This window comes from Tetrao urogallus (assembly GCF_951394365.1).
Source record: "Tetrao urogallus genome assembly, chromosome: 7".
NCBI lineage: Eukaryota > Metazoa > Chordata > Aves > Galliformes > Phasianidae > Tetrao > Tetrao urogallus.
In genome coordinates this window covers 48,126,399-48,146,643 of record NC_136820.1, presented here as the reverse complement: position 1 = coordinate 48,146,643, position 20,245 = coordinate 48,126,399, and positions in this window count along the sequence as shown.

Sequence of the window (20,245 nt, the reverse complement as noted above, 5' to 3'; positions counted from 1 at the left end):
CTCAAATGCAGAAATTACCTGAGCTGAATCCCATCCCAAGAACAATCCATCAGCTTTGGTTAAATGCAAGCTGACAGCAGCTCTGGCAATGCTTCATCTGCACTGGCTGCTAATATCAACATTAGCTCAGCGTTCAATCATAGGAAGTCAAACAAATCTCAGAGTCTGATAGAAATATATACAGTGGGCACGAAGATAGACTCTAATTTTGCTTCCATGTAAATCTGCTTCATTTCTTGAAGCTGTTTTTGATTTACTGTGAGGTATGTGTGCGCAGGATGCAACCCAAGGAACACATCTGTACGATGATAATTTTCATACCAAAGATATGTTTGGTGCATTACAAATAAAGCAGCAATCCCCTCAATAATCTAGTTCAGACAAGAGCCAAACAGATCAGACGCGAGTATAAATAGCAAACCACAGGCCTGCTTTTCTATAACTGCCAATTTATTATTGCAAGTCTGCCTCTTTTTTTCCCCAATAGTTCCAGCTTCTGGATTCCTGTGACTACTTAAAATATCGTGCTTCATTAAAAAGCAGGAAAAAAAAAAAGAAAAAAGAAGCTTCTTACTCCACATTGGTGGGAAAACCCTGAAAACGTGGCATTTTAGATGAAGGCTCAATCAGCAGAATGCAAATATAGGTGAACCTAGTGAGGGATGTGAACCAAGGCTATTTGAAGGCCTGCAACCTCATATACCACAGGAGTGGAATGTTTGTGGTTTCAAGGCAAATGTGTCTGAGCCAAAAAATGTAAATAATCTGTACATGCACAAAAAATTAAAAAAGGAGAATTCAGAAGATTCACCAAATCTTAAAGTGCAAAGCAATATTTCACAAATCAGGGATGTGAGCTGGTAAAAATCTCAGGATAAATTCTAGACACTTTCCCATGCCCAAACCCATATCCCTGTTATAACCTCTGTATTTCATGGCTGCCTCCACTGAGATTTGAGTTTGTTCCCATCTCTAAGAGCACTGGATCTGGATATTGTCCTGAGTTACCTCTTTTTAATACATGTATATATATATGTCTTTTCCAGCTGTTCTCAGTGAATTTGCACGAGAAATAACTTCTGACAAATCTTCTTAGCAGTGATCTGGCTTAAAGCAATGTCTTCGAGCATTTTGGCAGATGTTTCTCCACTTCCTGCAGTCAAGCACATGCTTGGAGATGGGGTAGGGACTGCAGAGGGTTGTGCTCCCTGCCCCGAGGCAGAACCAGTCAGTACAGAACAGATCAGTGGCACAGACATTTGCACACAACTCATCTGTGACCCCACATTTGCCTTTACATTGGCCACCCTTAAAAATTTGGAGTCTTCATCATTATTAGATCATAAAACCATTAAGGTTGGAAAAGACCACTAAAGTCACCAAGTTCAACTCCAACCCACCTCCACCACCTTGACCACATCCCTCATGCCACATCTCCATGGTTCTGAAACACCTCCAGGAATGGTGATCCCAGCATCTCCTTGGACAGCCTGTGCCAATGCATCACTACTCATTTGGAGAAGAAATGTTTCCTAATATCTGAACCTTCCCTAGTGCAACGTACGGCCATTACTTCTCTTCCTATCAACCTTTCATACCTATCAAGATGGGTAAATGAAAGTATTCAGTGTCACTTAAGCCTGGATTCATCCTTGTGCATCTCCCTATCCTTGCCTGTGGTTTTCATCTAAGCACATTTTGCTTCCCTTGGTAGTTTGATACAAATTTACTTGGTTTTGTGAAGGAAAATTATGTGAAGGAAAGGTAGTTATGCTGCATAATAGCAGATTACCTAACACTGGCTGTTGAGCATCTGTCCTTTAGCCACTATTCAGCTGCTGGATCCAGGTGTAGGGATTGGGAAGGGGAGGGATGGGCAGAAAGGCCCAGCATTGTGCAGCAGTCTCAAGGCAGCATGTGAGTGATGTGTGGGAAGACAAGGCTAGATGATTCAGAGGAACAGTGAAGTATCTTGAAAAAGAAAGAACTGTAGAATCATAGAATAGTTTGAGTTGGAAGAGACCCTTAAAGGCCACCTGGTCCAACTCCCCTGCAATGAGCAGGAACACCTGCAGCTCCATCAGGTGCTCAGAACCTCATCCAGCCTGATTGAATGTCTCCAGGGACTTCGCATCCACTATAATGGAGGGCAAGGAGAGGATGAGTTGATGATGCAGTTAGAGCAGTGGTGGAGAGCTGGAGATATCACTATAGTTGGGACAGAGATTTATTTCCTCTTTTTTAGCCCACAGGTCCCAGAGAGATTCATTTGACTTTCACAAAATTTGCCATCCCTTTAGCGTTCCTGCACCTTAGCTCATCACTTGTGCCTGCAAGGATGTGGTTTGGAGACAGGCCCTCCTCCTGGCAGCTTGATGTAGGCGAAAAGACCAACACCAGATGGAGACAGTATAAAAATAAAGCTAAAGGCCAAAAGAGCTAAGGGGAAATAAACAAGTGCTTCTGAAAAGACTTGAGCTCCTGTGTAGCACAGCCCAAGAGATGTCCTGCCCTGCTTGGCAAGGACCTCTCTGCTCTGGGCTCCTTTCCCAACCTGTCATGGTGACTCTAACAAGAGCAGTTACGAGAGCACAGATCCAGTTCCCTCTGAGTTCATCAAACACTATGGAGAGCAATACTGGGCCTTTCTTACCATAGCACAAGAGAGAGAGTTTTAGACAAAAGAAAGAAGACATAGACAAGTTTATGGCAGTTTGAGGTCTAAAAAGGCTGATTTGCTCCTTTAAAGGCACAAACCATTGCTTTCTACTTGGCAATTTCCAGCAGCCCAGTTGGGCTGACTGCTCTGCAAGATTAGCACAGACAGTACATACAGTGCCCTCCATAAGCATCCTACAGCCTGAGTTGACTGCTATCACTGAGAGCTTTTCTGCCAACACCAAGAAATATCGGACCAGGCCTATAACATAAACAAGTCGCTGTAAAGAAATATAAGTTGTCCAGGGAAGTGGTGGAGTCACGGTTCCTGGAGATGCTTCAGAATCGTGGAGATGTGGCACTGAGGGACGTGGTGAGTGGACAGGGTGGGGATGGGTTGGGGTTGGACTGGGGGATCTGAGAGGTCTTTTTGAATTTTACTGATTCTGTGATTCTAAAGAGGTAAACAAGCCTGAAGACAGATGTGGGTCAATGCGTGAGGATGTTCCCTCTGGAATGGTGATGCTCAGTCTCTGGTTCAGTTATGTGCTTCTTGTTTCAGAACACTGCTACTAAATGTAAATAAAAGTCATCCTTGGCAGCTGAGCAGATGGACTTTCCAGCCCTTTCAGGGTCATTAGCCTCTGCATCAATCTGATACGGGTAGTGGACAGACTCAGTCAGGAACACGAGTTCCTGAGCACGATCATCAGCCCTTTGCCCATCATGCAAGGAGCTGTGGGTAACAGCTTTTCTGGTGGCAGTACATTTTCTGTCCTATGGCCACGATGGGACATCAGCTCCTTACAATTCCCAGTAAATCCATCTCTAAACAGAGAAGGAAACGTGTTAGAGATTTGCAAAAGAGAAAGACTCTACTTCATTTTGTCTTTTTTTCCTCAGTGTCGCTTATAAAGAAGTCCAGAGTTTTGTTTTCACTACAAATTACCACATAGATCTGTTGTAATAATGTTCTTCACATCACCAGGAGATGAGAACATGGGATCTAACTGCAATCAGGGCAAGTTTTTGTGATGGAGAGTGGTCTTTCACTCAAGCTGTTTTCTGCTTTCTTTACTACTGTCCTAGACAACAGGGGCTTTTTAATAAATATTTATTCTATTAACACTATTATGAATCTGAACAATGAACAATAAATGATCGACATGGTTTGGATAGTAGAACTACATGTATCAATGGAAGTTCCCTTGGAATACACAAAGTTGTTTCTGCTAACAAAGAAAACATTTGAACGTGCTTATAGTTTTCAGGCAGAGAAACACAATGTCTGTAGATGAGAAAACAAGGGGTTTAGTGTATCTCCAATGACTTTTCAGCACTCTCTCTAGTAATGGCCAGCTGTTCTGGAAATAACTCGCCTGAAGCTGTGCTGAACAGTGAGGAGATAATTTGTCAGTGGAGGAAGTATGTATTTTGGCTGAAAATACTATGAGAATAACACCTCTATTGAGGAAGAGGCTTTTAAAAGAATAAAAATGGTTTCCAAATTTGTTCAAATCCAAATGGCTATTGAAGATGAAGAAAAAAAAAAAAGATAAAAAAAAAAGATAGAGTGCTTTTTAAACTATTGAAAAGAGTAAAATGTTAAGGAAAGGTAAAAATACACTTGTCTGACCAAATTTTAAGTAAAACTTGCTCATAGTTAACTGTAGTGTGACCTTTTCTTCCTGAAATGTGATGATAAAGGGAAGTGTTAACTATCTTGAGTGTTAAATGAAATGCTTTGCTTCAGACTTGCCTCATACATTTTCCAGTATTCTTTCCAGGACATCCTTTCCTAAATGCCCTTAAACTAGGAAAATTGCCAAAATATTGTATTTTAGGTGAAGATGAAACCCTTTTTCCTGCCACCCTAATTTTTCTACTTCATCCACCTGGCTGAAGAAAGCTTATTCCCTTTGCTCTCCTCTTGACCTCATCTATTACAGCTGGCAGATATCCTGGAGTGTGAGGGTTTTCATCCCATCCAAGAGTCTTAAGATCTGAGTATTCACTACAATGATTTGGGAGTATTCTTACCATCTGTATAGACATCCATCTCAATAACTTTTTCCATTGTAAATGATTGCAGTGAGCTTACTGCCAGGTAAATAATATAAATAGAGAGGACTTCTCTTGAAGAAACATATCATTACTGCAAAGCACCATTTAGTGAATGTGTACGTAGGAAATGATTGAACATGAGAATGAACATGTTGAACGAGTTGAAAATGATTGAAGGGTACTGAATTCTACATGTCTGGGTGTGCTGTGTTTACTGTGACAGTGATGTATGGATGGATAATGACATCTATGGAGAAGTTTGTTTTGTGGGAATAGAGAGATGCTACTGAAATAGATTCCCATCCTGACTGTCTGACATTTCAAAGATGTGCCTAGTGGTTGGCCCTAATTAAAACCCTAATGGGGGTTCAAACCCTAATGGGTTCTAATTTTCTCTTTTAGATAGTAGGATAAGCTATAGCACGTTGGGCATCATTTGCTTTTTCTCCCAGCTAAAATCATGACTTGCTTTCCCCTCAAAAAATGGAAATAGGATTGAATAAAGCAAACCCTTTCCAAAAAGGTGGAAGCATTTGGGGAAGCAAGTGGCTGACATTTCTGGTGGAGGGCAGGATCCTCACTATTAGCTCTGAGGAGTGTTAGGGTGGGTCTGATGAATGTGTAATGAGGAACCAGTGCAAGTGGGTATAGAGAGACCCACGCTCTGATGTCCTGTCCATCAGTCCAGAAAATGAGTACTGCAGTCACAGCACAGAAGTGGGTTCATTATAACCATACCTGAAGGATGTCATAACTCAGCTGCAATGCTGGGCTCTTGTCCATCCTTGCAGCGCTGCAGCAATCTAAGACCTTGCTGAAATTGGTCAGCATTAGGGAGCTACAGAACCAAGTAGGACCCATCTGAAGAGCCTTGCAGAGTGCTCCCAGTAAAAAGGCACCTCGGTGCCTAATGAGCATCATGGATGCCAAGGTGCCTGTGGCCATGCAGCTGTGGCTGTCATCTCCTCATCCCTGGCATGATGCAAGAACTGTGCTGGATGACCGAAGAGGGTAAAAGGAATAATTTATTCCTCCTTAATTTCATTCATAAATCCATGCCTGGTTGCAACATGGTACTTCTAGGAAATGAAGTCTTCTTTTGTGGTTCTGATTCATGGTATGGTGGCATAATCAAAGGCTGACTGTATACCCATATCATCTGCTGATAGATTTTGGTCACTACAAGTTAATTCAAAACGTTATTAATTTTTGGCAAAGCATGAGCCATTGTTTTAAGTGAGATCCTCCCAGTACCCAAGAGAGGACATTAAGATGTTAGTTTTGCTTTTAGTTATTTCTGGCTTTGGGTCAGTCCAAGTGTTCTGAAAGAGCAGCTCCAGCTGTTTGATGCAGATCTTCATCCTTTTTGCTTCTCCAAAAAGGCAGATGAACCAATTGCAGCCATTCAGAAAATCCTTGCACTTTGCTTTGCTTGAGGCTATGGACGTGTGACTATGTGGCATCAGGAATTCAAGATCCAGAAGATCTGGATTCAGTTCTTGCCTGTGCAACAGACTTCAGACAAGTTATTAAGTGAGTCGTATTGCTTATTTGGGTAAGGATGTGTGAGAGCAGGGTAGCCCAAACATGTAATGTACCCCCTTGCTCTATGTAAGGACCTCACCTTGACAGCATAAACCTCCCTAATCCAGTCATGTTAAAATTCTCTAGGCTCATTTTAACATTTCAGTTAGCTGTCTTTCCTCATCCAGGCAACTATAACAGAGCCAGCAAAGCAAGGTTAATGTACAGTTAATGTACAGCTTTTGAAGTTCTCCAAGAAGACAACGCAACCTTTCTGTTTCCCTTTCATAGGATCATAGAATCATAGAATGGCTTGGGTTGGAAGGGACTCCAAGGATCATCAAGCTCCAACCCCCTGTCACAGGCAGGGTCAGCAACCTCCACATTTAATACTAGACCAGGCTGACCAGGGCCCCATCCAACCTGGCCTTGAACACCTGCAGGGACGAGGCATCCACAGCCTCTCTTTGCCAATACTCCAGCACCTGCACAGCACAGAAGTGCTTCCCGGTGTGCATGGAGAATCTTCTGTGTTTTGTGCCCAGTGTCTCTTGTCCAATAACTAGATACTACTAAGCAGAGCCTGGCAAGATGCCCTTGCATCTACCTGCAGGGATTTATGGACATGGGTGGGTGGGATTCTCCTGAATTTCCTCTGCTTCACGTGAAGCATCCCCAGCCTTCTCACCCTCTTTTCCCAGTAGAGTTGGTCCTTTCATCATCTTGGTGGCTCTTTACCAAACTCTTTCCAGTGTGTTCAGGTCTCTCTTGTGCTGGAGGAACAAGAACTAGACCCAGCACTCCAGGTGTGGCCTCACCAGTGCTGAGCAGAGAGATTGGATCATTTCTCTTGACCAAGGCACTAATGCTTTGCATCCTCCTCCTTTATGGGAAGGGTACATTGCTGCCTAATATTCAACTTGGTGTCTACCAGGATCCCCAAGTCCTTTTTATCTTTCTATCTGGATAGTCCCCAGCACGTCCTGGTGCCTGGGGTTGTTTCTTCTGAGGAACAAGATATTACCATTCTCCTTGTTGAACTCTGAGAGTTTCCCATCATCTCATTTCTACATGCCAGGTCCCTGGGGACATCAGCACGATCCTCTGGCACATGAGACATTTCCCTGTTTTGTGTTCTTTGCAAACTTGATGAGCTTGTACTTGTGTACTTGTGTACAACATGTACTTGGTGAAAGCAGGCTGCACAGCTGCAACAGCACCTTAGATTTCTGGGATGAAGCAAGTCTACAAACTTTCAAACTCTACAAATGTGGAGCAAAATGAGTTGGGAATCAAATGAATGAGTGTAAAGGAGCTAGAAACAGCCAGGACCAAAAATGTACAGGGAATTATTTTGTAGGGTAAAATGCCTGCCAGCCTGGATCTTAAATTGCAGCTGGGATTTAGACCTTCTGCTATACCAAGTTCAGTCAGGAAAGAAGAAAGAGAAAATATTAACTTTCTAATCAGTGCCAAGAAGTGGGCTAAACTCTATGTCTTAGTGGAGCAATCTGTTTTGAGGCTTCTGGTTCTTTCATATCCTTATGGAGTACAGTTAGGCAAAGCAATATACATAAAATAACTCTCTGGCTGCAAATATTACTTTCGAGTCATGTTAGAGCCAATTTCTCCCTCTCTCTCCCTCTTTCTTTTTTAAAATAAAGCAACAAACCATGTAATAATAATGATGAGAAGATTTATCCTAACTTAAATGACTGGTTTTGGGGGATCAAGTTGCAGGACCAAAATCCATAACTCTGAGGGATTTACAGTTCCTTTTGTGGTGATAAAGGCAAAATCATTCACAGCACTTTCCTTAATGCAAAAAGCCTGCATTCTGCTCCTGGGCCAAGTCTCTTGCCACCAAGAGAGTGTGCTTTTGTTGGAAGGGCTGAGCACAAATGGTGGCAACGAGCCTCAAGGACTGGACTTCAAAGTAATCTGTGGTTGCCCCCATCAAGGGAGTGGTAGGAGGAGGCAGAAAACCTCTTCCATTTGTAATACATTTTTCTCCCCCTTCCTTTATTTAAGACCCGCAGCCCTCAGTCTTTCCTCTGTTCCTTTCCTTCAGGGCTGCACAGAAGCTATATTTGCCACTAATCTTTAGCAAATGTGTTCTTGAAAACAAGAAGTATTGTGAACATACAGCTGGGCTTGGATCTGCATCTAGTCCAGTTACTGGGACCATGAGAAGAGGAGCTCAGATCCTTCACTGCCCTCGACTGTCTTCTGTGCCACCAGGATCGGCACCACACATCTCTATAGGCAGTCCAGCATCTTTCATGTTTAGAGAGCAGCATCACAGATGTGTTCTCATTCTGAGAACATGACACTTCAGCCTGCAGCTCTTTCCATCATTTATGCCTACTCTGGAGGGCCCACAAAGCAATGAATGATCCCACAAGCTGCACCCCAAAGCAGCAAGGTGTCATCTAGCAGGACCCTGCATTCAAATAATGCTGACCAGAAGACAGCTGTCTCATGAAAAACAAACCCACAGTCCACTGATTACCTAAGATAACAGCATGTGCTACATAAAATCAGAGAAAGCCTAAGTTGTACTTTGCAACATCTTTCAATCCACATACATTGAGTTCTGAGTCCAAAGTCCAAAATGTCCGTGTTTCTTGGCTACATCTTTGGGATTCTTCAAGGATATCTTGAATGAGTTAATGCATCAGTACTGATAGTGAATTCCAAAAGCTTGGAAATGTCTTTACTCACACAATCCTCCCTCCGTAGTTTGGGTAATCCTTGCCGCTCTCTCCAAACCGTTCCCAGTTCTTGTCTCTGTTTGTGTGGCTCTAAAGTGGTAGAAAGTTTCAGACAGTGGGTTTCTGCTGCCTTCAGATTCTCTTTTCTGAAGGCACAACCAATGCAGTTTTGTCCACACTGATATACTGTGCTGTATCAAACCTTTCTCTGGTTACGAGACACAGATAAGATCCTTGCCTACCATCCCTTGCCATCGTTATGGATGCTCTATGGCTAGTTGGCATGGCCATTTTGGCCTTATTGCCTTAGTGTTGAGGAACTTCTGCCGCAGTTTCAAACAAGTCCATCAGATTCCCTTCTGAAGCCTCAGCTTTTCAGTCCAAAATCCTCAAGGATTAAGAAAAAGTTTGAAAGCTTCCATGTTGCAATGAAATGGTTCATAGAGCTTCAAAATGTGTAACATGTTTTCATTTGTATTGTACCAAGACGACCTTCAAACAAATGGTTTTTGTTTTCCTCTGGCCTGTGATTGTTCTTTCATTTATTCATTTATTTATTATTCACACATCTCTATTAAATACTTAAAAAATATAAAGCATAAAATTATAATCTTCATTATTACTTAAAAGCAGAGTTTTGCTCAGAGTTTTGCTCATGTGTCTACATCTCAACTTACCAAGTACTGCAGCACATTATTGTGAGATATATGCCATCTTATAAAATTATAATAATATCCCCTAAGTGAAAAATGAGTTCACATAACCTCCTTTGAAATAAACCTTTCAAGGGCTTTCACAGTGGCATTGCAGAGCTGACATTCAATTTTTAATCACATGGACTAATGTCCCTCTAGTGACTTGTCCAGACAGTTGATAGGATTGTTACTGCTGCCAGAGTGGCTTATGATGTGCTCAGGGTTGCAGTTACCATTTACAACCAACACTGAACACATCAAGGTAGATGGAACTTAGCTACTGGAGTTTCAAATAAGTTGTAAACTCTCCTGTTTTATCCTCAATTGGAGGATATTTCTGGTCAGTATTCCTACAACCAAGCTGAACTTTGCACTGGAGCAGTTAGGAGACAGGTATTTTTTCCACCTTGAAAGTCTGTGTTAGTTGCAGGTTCCTATGGGGAGGTGAAAAAAATGTAAGGATCCCAGATGTTTTTCACTCCTGAGAAATGAAAGAGAATCCAGAGTGCTCAATGATAAAGCATGTAGCAAGGTAACTACTTCCAGAAGAAAAAGGATCATCCCTGAGTAGTCGCAGCAGGACTTTTAATGATCTCCTTGGCTGACATCTTGCACTGGTAGTTTGGTTGGTATGCTCAGCAGCTTGCAGTATGAACTCAGTCTTAGGAAGACCTGGTCCCATTGCTGGTGCAGTCTTAAGGCTACGTTCAGTAACATCTTTGAGAAAAGGAAAGTGGTGGGGTCACTTTCCCTGGAGGTGTTCAAGAACTGTGGAAATGTGGCACTGAGGGACATGGTCAGTGGGCATGGTGAGATGGGTTGGGGTTGAATTCACTGGTCATTTCCAACCTTAATGATTCTGTGATTCTATGATTCTATGGACAAGTGGTCCAGGCAATGTAAGAGACCTCCTTTCAGCTGGGCCTCCTGGGTCATTTGATGCATGTTGGGAGGATGCTTCCCAAAATAACGATGATTGAATATCTGTCTGAAAAATATCCATCAAAGCCTATGTAAGTAGCAAAGGAAAAGGAAGAAGCAAAATTAAAAAGACTTCCTCCTTGCAGATAAATATTTATGTGTCTCTTTAGACAGAGCGCCAGACACTTTGAAGTGGGATTTTTGCAAGCATCTCCTATCAGATAATGGAGACCTATTTATGCTCATATCAACATTAGATCCTCTCTCCCGTCTGTGGCCCATGGCTCTGTCTCCCTGTTCAAATATCCTGGCATGGTCTGGAGAGATGAAGTGACCTTGACCTCAGGCATTGGAAGAGGACAATTTCACTTTGAGTATCAAGACATTCAGCTAGCAGAGAAAAACAGTGTTGTATCTTTGAGATGATCAAACCTGACCTCAGGAGGCTTTAAAACAAACTGATTCTTCAGGAGGTTTTGATACCCCCACCTACTGTTCCCCCTTTCATGAATGCACTCCCAGTCCAACTCTAAGGATTCTATGATTCTGTGAGAGCACATAGAATAGAGGTATTAGCTGTACTGAAAGACACAATACACTGCAAACTTTGGATGAGATCAAGCTGGTTCTGCCAGGAGTCCCTGCTTGCCTCCCAGAGATCTTGTGTGCTGAACCTGGAGAGGGATCAATCCCTCAAAACAGCCAACTTCACATATGGGCATAGGAGAGGACAGCTTTGTAACAGTGGGAAGGGTGATGCCTCATCTGCATCCGGAGAAGCACCTTCAAACTTTGAATGCTCTTCTGCTGAAGCATGAAGCCTTTGAAGTGATCACATCTCCTTCCTTGCTAAGTAATGTTTTTACAGCAAACAGCTAAAATTCCAGTAGAGACCTTAAATGAATGCTGTCTTTTGAGAGTGTAGGTTTTTCTGGTAGAGGTGGTCCCTGATTTCCATACAAAAGGGATTCAAATATACAGTAGCCCTTCCTGACATGCAGTCATTGGGGGAGTATACCTGTCACACTGGTGAGAGAATTGCTTCTGTCCCTCAAAGAACAGACCTGTCTCTTGAGCTCCAAGCAAGCATGGATGTCTGCGTGTTTCCCCTATGCACTCTGGAGGAAGGAGAGAGACATCCAGAACTAAACAAACTGAAAACCTGACTGCTTTTCAGGAGACAAATAACACTATTTTTCTCCCCAGTCCATGAAACACTTCTTTTAAAATTTTCTATAATTTAATTAAGAGAGGAATTCACATTCATTAGAAGTTTATCTGCTCAGTAGCCCTTCATGTGGTCCCAGTCAAAGAGAGTGAATGAAGGCTCTGTGAAGCTATCCAAAATAGCCTTTATTTCAGCCCCATCACCATATATTCTTAAACAAACAACTGAAGTTGCATCTTTAATCAAGGCATCCCCTGCTTTCCTCGCACACCCCCAAAAACAGCTGAATTTCTTTGCTACTGGAGAGCAGGGGAGAACAGGATGAGGGAGGGAGAGAAGGTATCTGGAGGGCTGATCCATAGAGCAATAGCTGATAAACCCTCAGCACTGTGGACAATAGGAGTCGTGTCTTGGGGTAATGCCTGGGAGATTCTTTGATTGACACCACATGCCAGCCAGATATCAGCAGAGCCACTGAACGCCTCTTCTTCTGAAGCAAAATGAGCATTAGTTTCTCACCACAGGCTGGCCTGATTTTTAGACTTATTTTTAAAAAGCATCCTGCAAAATAGTACTGAAAAAGACCGAGGATGGATTTTACCCTGAGGGGAGCAGCTGTGACATTCTCAGCCTACCTTTGGCATCACACACGCCATGGATGCACCCTGGACCATTCAACACACCAGGAAGGGCAGGTGTGTATTTCTATATGCAGTGACATACGGTGCATAGGTACACCAATTTCCCTTGCTGATCAAATTATTTTGATTATTTTTGTCACTTTCACAGAATGACTGAAGATAAAATTGCTGTTTACGTACATCGTACTCAAAGAAGAGCAGTTGATATTTCTTGTTGTGAAGCTCATCCTCAATTTTGTCTGCTATTCATGTGGAAATTCCCCTCAGAGTTCATATCAGCAGAGACTGAGCCAGTGCACCATGAGAGGGAATGGACCTTGTCCCGTGGATGACTTTGAGAGCCACAAATCCATGATCCAAAGCACTGCCAAATGGTGCTAGGAGACAAGGTGGGCCAGAGCAGTGTATCTGGAATACTACAGTGGTGTTTTTCATCCAAAGATGAGGGATATGGAATCTGGGGTAAAAGTTTTAGCTTTAATCCTTTCTTGATGCTAGGTATGACTGTAAGCTGAAGTGATACAGAAAAATGAGGCTTTAATTTCTAGGTGGCATCACCCAGCTTGGTCCAAAGGGAAGCAGGACAGCCCTGACATGCAGCATTAACTCCTCCATGCAGTGCCAGGAGGCACCAGCAGCTATCCTGCACCACTTTGGCACTGTAGAACCTCTCATCCAGGTGACCTCCCCCTGGAGCAGAGGCACCAATTCACACGTATTTGTCCACTTTCATCCTTGTGGATCTTCTCACTTGATTTAATTTTGGGGGAATCAAAAGAGCTGTGTGTGCCTCCTGCCCCAGCCTTTCTCAAGGCTGGCCCCAAAGCACTCGACTCTTTTCACAACATGATGTAATTCAAGGCCTGCACACTATTTTAGCACAAACCAAGGTGCTTACAGGGCTTTCCAGAAATAGCATTAGTGTGGAACAGTACCTGCTCTTCACAGCCAGCAAGGGCCCAGCCCTCCCCTTTGGGCTGGGTAAACTTTCTCCTTAGCCTGTGGTTACACTCAGCAGGGTGACTCTCTTAAAAACGACCTCACATAAAGGTGAATTCAAAGGTATTTTACCTGGCCTGGCTCAGGTTTCAAATAGAGGTGTCCCCAGCTGAAATTGTGCTCCTTCAGGGATGGAGAAGATGTTGTATGAGCCAATTTTTGAGTTTCTTATATAGATCCCCCAGAGCTATGCAGACACACAGAGCATATGCATGCATTATGCCTATCTGCAAGATTTCAGCACATCTCTCTGCTCACATCCCCCAGATTTTAGATATTTATTGCTCTGCCCTTGGGTACAAGTGCTGAGCAGTGCCCATGGCTAGAGCTCTTGTACCTTGCCAGCTATTTATGAGATCTATTGTATTATCAGAGATTTATGTCTAAGCTGGTTTGAGAAGAGAGCACATCTCTTCTGGGCACATCTCTTTAAAAATCCATAGAATTTTTTAGAAATCATCTTGAGGAAATGCTGAGGGAAGCAAGAAAGAATCAGGCAGTTAACTAAAGTCATCAGAAAGGTGTAAAATGAAAGAATGAGCCATTATGGGCTTGCTTCCCACTCCAGCATACCAAGAAATGGTTTCTGCTCCAATAGGCACATGGGAATGAAAACTGGAGTTCCCTTCTCTGCCTCTTCCCTTCTGCATCCCTGTCAGCTCCATTCATGCCTTCAGGTCTGATATCCTTCAAGCAAGCTGCTCCTTGGATCTTTCTCCCAACCAAGAGGCCGCTGCAAAAGTGACACCAAAGAATGGTCCCTCAGGAGGCAAGGAGATGTGAAGACAAGCCTGGAGCTGAGTGCATGTTACAGAACTTCCCCCATGCTGCCTTTCTGATCTTTTGTACATCAAAGGAGTATTGGTTTGTAAAGCCCTAGAGCATCTGTGTTGCTTTCTTATCTCCTGCCATACTGAGCTGAGTTCTGGGCCATGAGAAAGATCTCTTTCTTGTGACTCTGCCAGTCTCCTATTTCTCCCCTCTTCCATCTGTTGTCTGATTGGGCTCTCACTAACTCCAGTAAAAACAAAAAAGCCCTCATCAAACAGGCACCCAGTGGTGAGAAAGGAGTGATTACTCCTTGAATGAGAAGAGAAAGACTGGAGGTCTCCTCTTAAGTGGGGTTTGTGTAGATATTCCATACAAGTGGCACAGAATAGCAAGAAGAGAAGAAACTTTCAGCAAATAATGTCCCAATATCACATTTCTTGGTGTGGCTCTGCACAAACTAGAGACTTTTAGGAGTGCACAAACAGGGACTCTTGCTGCAGCAGGAGTCTCTGTTGCATGTCCAGGAGGCTCAAAGGTGTCCCTGCAGGTAGTTGTGGAAAGTGGCACCCCTCAGAAATATAACAGAATGGGCTTTTATAATAGAATGGTGTGAATTGGAAGGGACCTCAAAGATCATCAATTTCCAGCTCCGCTGCTGCAGGCAGTGTTGCCAACTGCTGGATCAAGCACTAGATCAGGTTGCACAGGGCCTCATCCAGCCTGGCTTTGAAAACGTCCAGAGATGAGGCATCCACAACCTAAATATTGAACCTAAATATTGCATACTATATTCTTGAGCCATCCAGGCTTTGGGCACCTCCAGGGATGGGGCATCCACAACTCTGAGCAGCAGTGCAAGGGCCTCACCACCCTCTGAATACAGAATTTTCACCAGAGCAGATCAGCTGGAACTTGAGAGGATTAAGAGATTACAGTGGAATCAGGAGAAAAAGGCATGGATATTCCCAATGCCATCTAGCTCTGTGAATTTTCTTTAGCTCTACTCCTTGAGCAAACTCAATACACGATCAGTATGACCAGAACAGGCCACCCCCATCACCAGCTTCCCTATATTATCCCTGATCCACAAGGCTTAAGAATCACAGAATCACAGAATCACAGAATGGCCAGGGTTGGAAGGGACCTCAAGGATCACGAATCTCCAAGCCCTCTGCCACATGCAGGGCCACCAACCTCCACATTTAATGCTAAACCAGACTGCCCAGGGCCCCATCCAACCTGGCCTTGAACACCTCCAAAGATGGGGCATCCACAACCTCTCTGGGCAGCCTGTTCCAGTACCTCACCACTCTCTGGGTAAAGAATTTCCCCCTGATGTCTGACCTAAATCTCCCCTCTCTCAACTAAAATCCATTTCCCCTCGTCCTACACATATCAACCCTTTCAAAGAGTTGATTCCCCTCCCTTCTGTAGTCTCCCTTTAGGTATTGAAAGGCTGCAATGAGGTCACCCCGCAGCCTTCTTTTCTCCAAGCTGAACAAGCCCCAAGAATACCCCCAACACATTTTCTAGAAGCAGAAATCAGAAATAGACAGAGCATCTCCCCTCACACACAGCCCTACCGAGGCCCTTCTCAGTGGTCAGAGGGAGGACCCTTCTGCTAACAGATCTCCAAAGCCTCAGTGTTTCACCTGTGCAAACAACCCCCAGGACTGAGAGGACAAGTTAAAAACGGAGCATGCAATTTAGCTCCTGCACATCTGTATTCCAGGCAGCGGTGAATGACAGAATGGTGGATCTCCAAAATAGACTCTGCTTGGCTAAACAACCCTGCTGCCAACTGATGGCTGTTTGTCTGTTTTCATTTGTACAGCCCTCAAACCTAATAAACACCTCAGACATGAAAAGAAAACACAAGGAACAACGAAGGTAAGAAAAACCAGGCCATTGAGTGCCTTTTTAAATAGATCGGCATGGAGTTGAGTGGCCAGACCTCTTTCCAAGTACATTCCTTTGCTAACATGAATTCACAGAGTGCTCCTGTGTGACTGTCTGGCAGGGACGTGGTGCTGTCACACTGCATCCGTCTCTCTGCAAGGCCAGGACTGTCTGTGGTCTGTCCAGGAGCTGACAGCATCCACAGAATAATGGCACATTTGATTTTCCCAGACAACATTTATTTATTTTCATTATACGACTGATTCCTTTATTGCTCTTAACTGCTTCATCATAAACACATTTTTATCTTGTCTAGGAATACGTTTTTTCTTCCATTTCCCTCCCCCTCCTCTCTCCATCACTTTGTCCTTATATTCTTCTTGCCTCTTGCTGAAGGTACCCTCTCTTTCTACAATATCTCAGCTTTAAGCAAGCAGATGCTTTTCCTCTCATCAGCTTGTGTAATCCTTGTTTTGCATCTGACATTTCTTCCATCCTCAAGGTTCTCAGGCAAAAAGACCCACAGAAGAATTTGCAGAAGCATCAACATGGAATTGCGGACAGAAAAGAAAGGAAAAAGTGTTTGTGGGAAGTGGTTTCTTTGCCTTCTCCAAAAGAGTGATAATTGGCACAGGCTGCCCAGGAAGGTGGTGGGGTCAACGTCCTTGGAGGTGTTCCAGAGCCATGGAGATGTGGCACTGAGGGATGTGGTCAGTGGGGATGGTGGGATGGGTTGGGTCGGACTTGATGATCTTAGTGGTCTTTTCCAATCTTAATGATTCTATGACTTGTATATAAATGGCACGTTGTCTGATACTTAATACTGATAATTAATGGTTTTGCTCTCTACCACCATGGAAATTCATTTAATCCACCTGACATGCATGCGGCCTATCAGCAGACAAGAAGCTGCCGAAATTCTTGTAGAGAGTATTGAACAGAAACCACTGAAATGAAATTGAGAAACGAATGACTGAGTATGCAAGGTCCTCATGACAATGTCTTTCCCTCTGTACTCATGGTGTCTACTGTGTCATTTTCTGACTACTTAAATTTCAAAATCCAAAAGCACTTCTTTCATTCTAATGCCTCTTTCAAATTCTCTCACTTTCATAGAGGCTTTATTGTCTGGATTTTCCAGGATGAACCAGAGTGGAAGAATCAGACAGTGCTTCCTCTTTTTGTGGCTTCTACCAAAGGGAAAATTAGGATTTGTGAGTCCTAATTCTCTCTCTTGGCTTTAGAGGCAACCAGAATACACACCAGAGTGAAGTATGTGAGAAAATATTCACCCCTTCTGAACAACCCCTTCTGAACAGCACATGAAAGATCTTTGATGAGCACTAGATTAGAGGTGTAGCCTTAGGTCTTGGCAGGAGGTGATCATAACAGCATGACCAGCATCGTGGAGCAAGATCAAAGCCTCTAGCTCAATGTTTTGCCTTCAGCAGTGCCTACAGTCAGATGGCAAGGGAGGGGGGGGAAAAGAGAGAAAAGAGGAAGAATTTAAAAAAGTAAAACTCAACACCACAAGCGCACAGTCTGAGCCTTCCTAGTTTTACCTTCCCATCTTTCAGGTCACGTCTGAAGGGCTCACTGTGTATTCACATTTCCTTCTCCAGGCAGGAATCATAGAATCACAGAATCATAGAATGGTTTGGATTGGAAGGGGCCTTTAAGATCATCCAGTTCCAAGCCCCTGTTATAGGCAGGGACACTTTCCTCTAGACCAGGTTGCTCAAAGGAACTTGTAGAGTGTTTCTAATACAGACAATTATCACAGAAGGAAACCATAATGGAAATTTAAATGTCAAATTCAATCAAGAGGAGTTCCAGTAGGTAGGTGGCTATGATCAGAAGCAGAATATGGTGAAGACACAAGACTTGCTCTGGTATTTTTTTCTGTTTCAAAATCACCGGGGAATGCAAAGACACGAAAGACATCAGGATCTTGGAACACATTTGAAGATGCCCTCTTAGCTCTACTGAATGGCATTGCCAGTACTCTCAATTCTGAACAGGGTGAAATAGTCAAATATTTCCTCACTTTCCTTTCCTAACAGTCTGATTAATTTTTTTTCCCGACTAATTGAGAAATAGAACTTTCTTTGTGGGTATTTGTGCTTTTGCGTGTCCTCAGGTATTTGACCTGTTAATCAATCAGACAAAAATCCCATTTTCCATCAGTGCCACAAGTAAGCAATGCAAAGACATTTTTTAACCAGATGCAAGTAACTGAGTGATTGGATCCTGTCCTTTAACCTCATTGTCATTTGAGCTAACCAGCTTCAGTTAATATAGTTTTTCCATTTTCCTCTTTTGTCAAAAATAGCTAATGGATTTGACCCAGAGGGATCATTTCATGTAATAATTAAGCCTCCACCTTCCATAAATAAGTTAGAGGATGGTGCCCTGAATTACCCAAACTGGAGTACACTCCTAGAAACTGCATTGTCTCCCCACAGAGCTCAGGAGCAGGGGGAATGTCATGGGTCAGGGGCCACAGTTGAGAGAAACAAGGAGGAAAGATTAGAGACAAGCATGTCATCTGCTCCGGCTGCAACATAAATGAGTGCTGCATAATTGAAAAAGAGAAAGGCTCCCAACCCCAAATCTCTATGCTGTTCCTAACTGAGCCATGCCTCTATTCTGGAGAGCGGCTAAACCCCATCTTTTATCTAAGTGTGGGAATAACGTCAGATGCTTTCAGCAAATGCCTTAGACAAATTTCTTCTCTTCACTGTGCTTTCATTCTGTTGGTTTGTTTGGCCAGTCAGAGAGGGGTTTATAGACAGAGACACTGAGCGTTTTGCAGTCAGCCCAAATCCCACGCTGCTGAAATGCAAGTTGTTTCACCCATAGGAACATCTCTGCCCTGTGGGGACTGCCTGAGGACAGAAGATCTCATCTTAGATACGTATGCTGGAAATCAAAGAGAAGTGAGGTGCAGTGTAGAATCACAGAATGGCCTGGGTTGAAAAGGGCCTGCTGCATCCACAACCTCATCCCTGCAGGCATTCAAGGCCAGCCTGGATGTGGCTCTGGGCATCCTGGTCTGCTGGTTGGTGACCCTGCACACAGCAGGGGGTTGAAATTAGATGATCATTGAGGTCCTTTTCAACCCAGGCCATTCTGTGATTCTATGAATTTGAAATGAAATAATGAAATGAAATGAAACGAAACGAAACGAAACGAAACGAAACGAAACAAAACAAAACAAAACAAAACAAAACAAAACAAAATAAAATAAAATAAAATAAAATAAAATAAAATAAAATAAAATAAAATAAATGGTGGGAAAGAGCCCCTCCAGCAGCAATAGCAGCAACCAGGAAAGTAAAATCTTCAGAGATTACAGCTAGGCTAAAGGGATTTCATCTTACGGCATATATTTCTACTTGGGAATGTCCCTGCAAAAATCTCTCTCCATCCCAGAGAGCACAAGCCAGAGCTCTGGAAACATGTCTGATGATCTTTTTCAGCAAAGTCAGATGTAGCTATGTCTGGTAACAGCTTTCAGTTTGGGCAACTAAAAAAGAACTGTAAGGGCTGTCCAGGAATAAAGGCAATACGGTATTGCCATCAATGGGGAAGTCAGCATCTGGAAAAACTCTATGGCTGAGCAGGTGTGAGTGCTGCCTGGGCTGTCTGTGTTTCGAACACTGTGGTTTTAAGCTAGGCTATCTGGGAGATGGCCTCCAGAAACCACTTTAAAATAAAACAAACAGAAGCAGCTCCTCTTTCCATTAATATTAATTGCCCAGACGTTACCCAATTTGAAGCGGAAGCCAGGGCCAATTAAGGAGAGAGCCTCATCTTGAGAAGGCTAATGGAAGACTGGAGCACAACCCTTCTGTACTCTGGAGCTGGGAGACATCAAACCAGCCTGACTGGGGCAGTGGCGTAGAAGGATGAAAAGGGTTTTTGCACTGGAAACTTTTCTGCTTGGAAGCTCCTTTGTCCAAATATTTTGCTACCAAATCATAACTAAGCTGCTTACTGCCAGAATCATGTACGCTATTGTGAGCCAATCACAGATGACTTAAGTGGGGAAATGAGACAGAAACACTGGGTGGAGAACTTGGGAGCTTTGGAGCTGGTACCCAGCACTGACACAGTTCCTCTGGGTGGTCTTGGGAATGCCTTGTATGAAGTGATGCAGGAGGAAAACATCCTTCTGTAGTTTTCCCT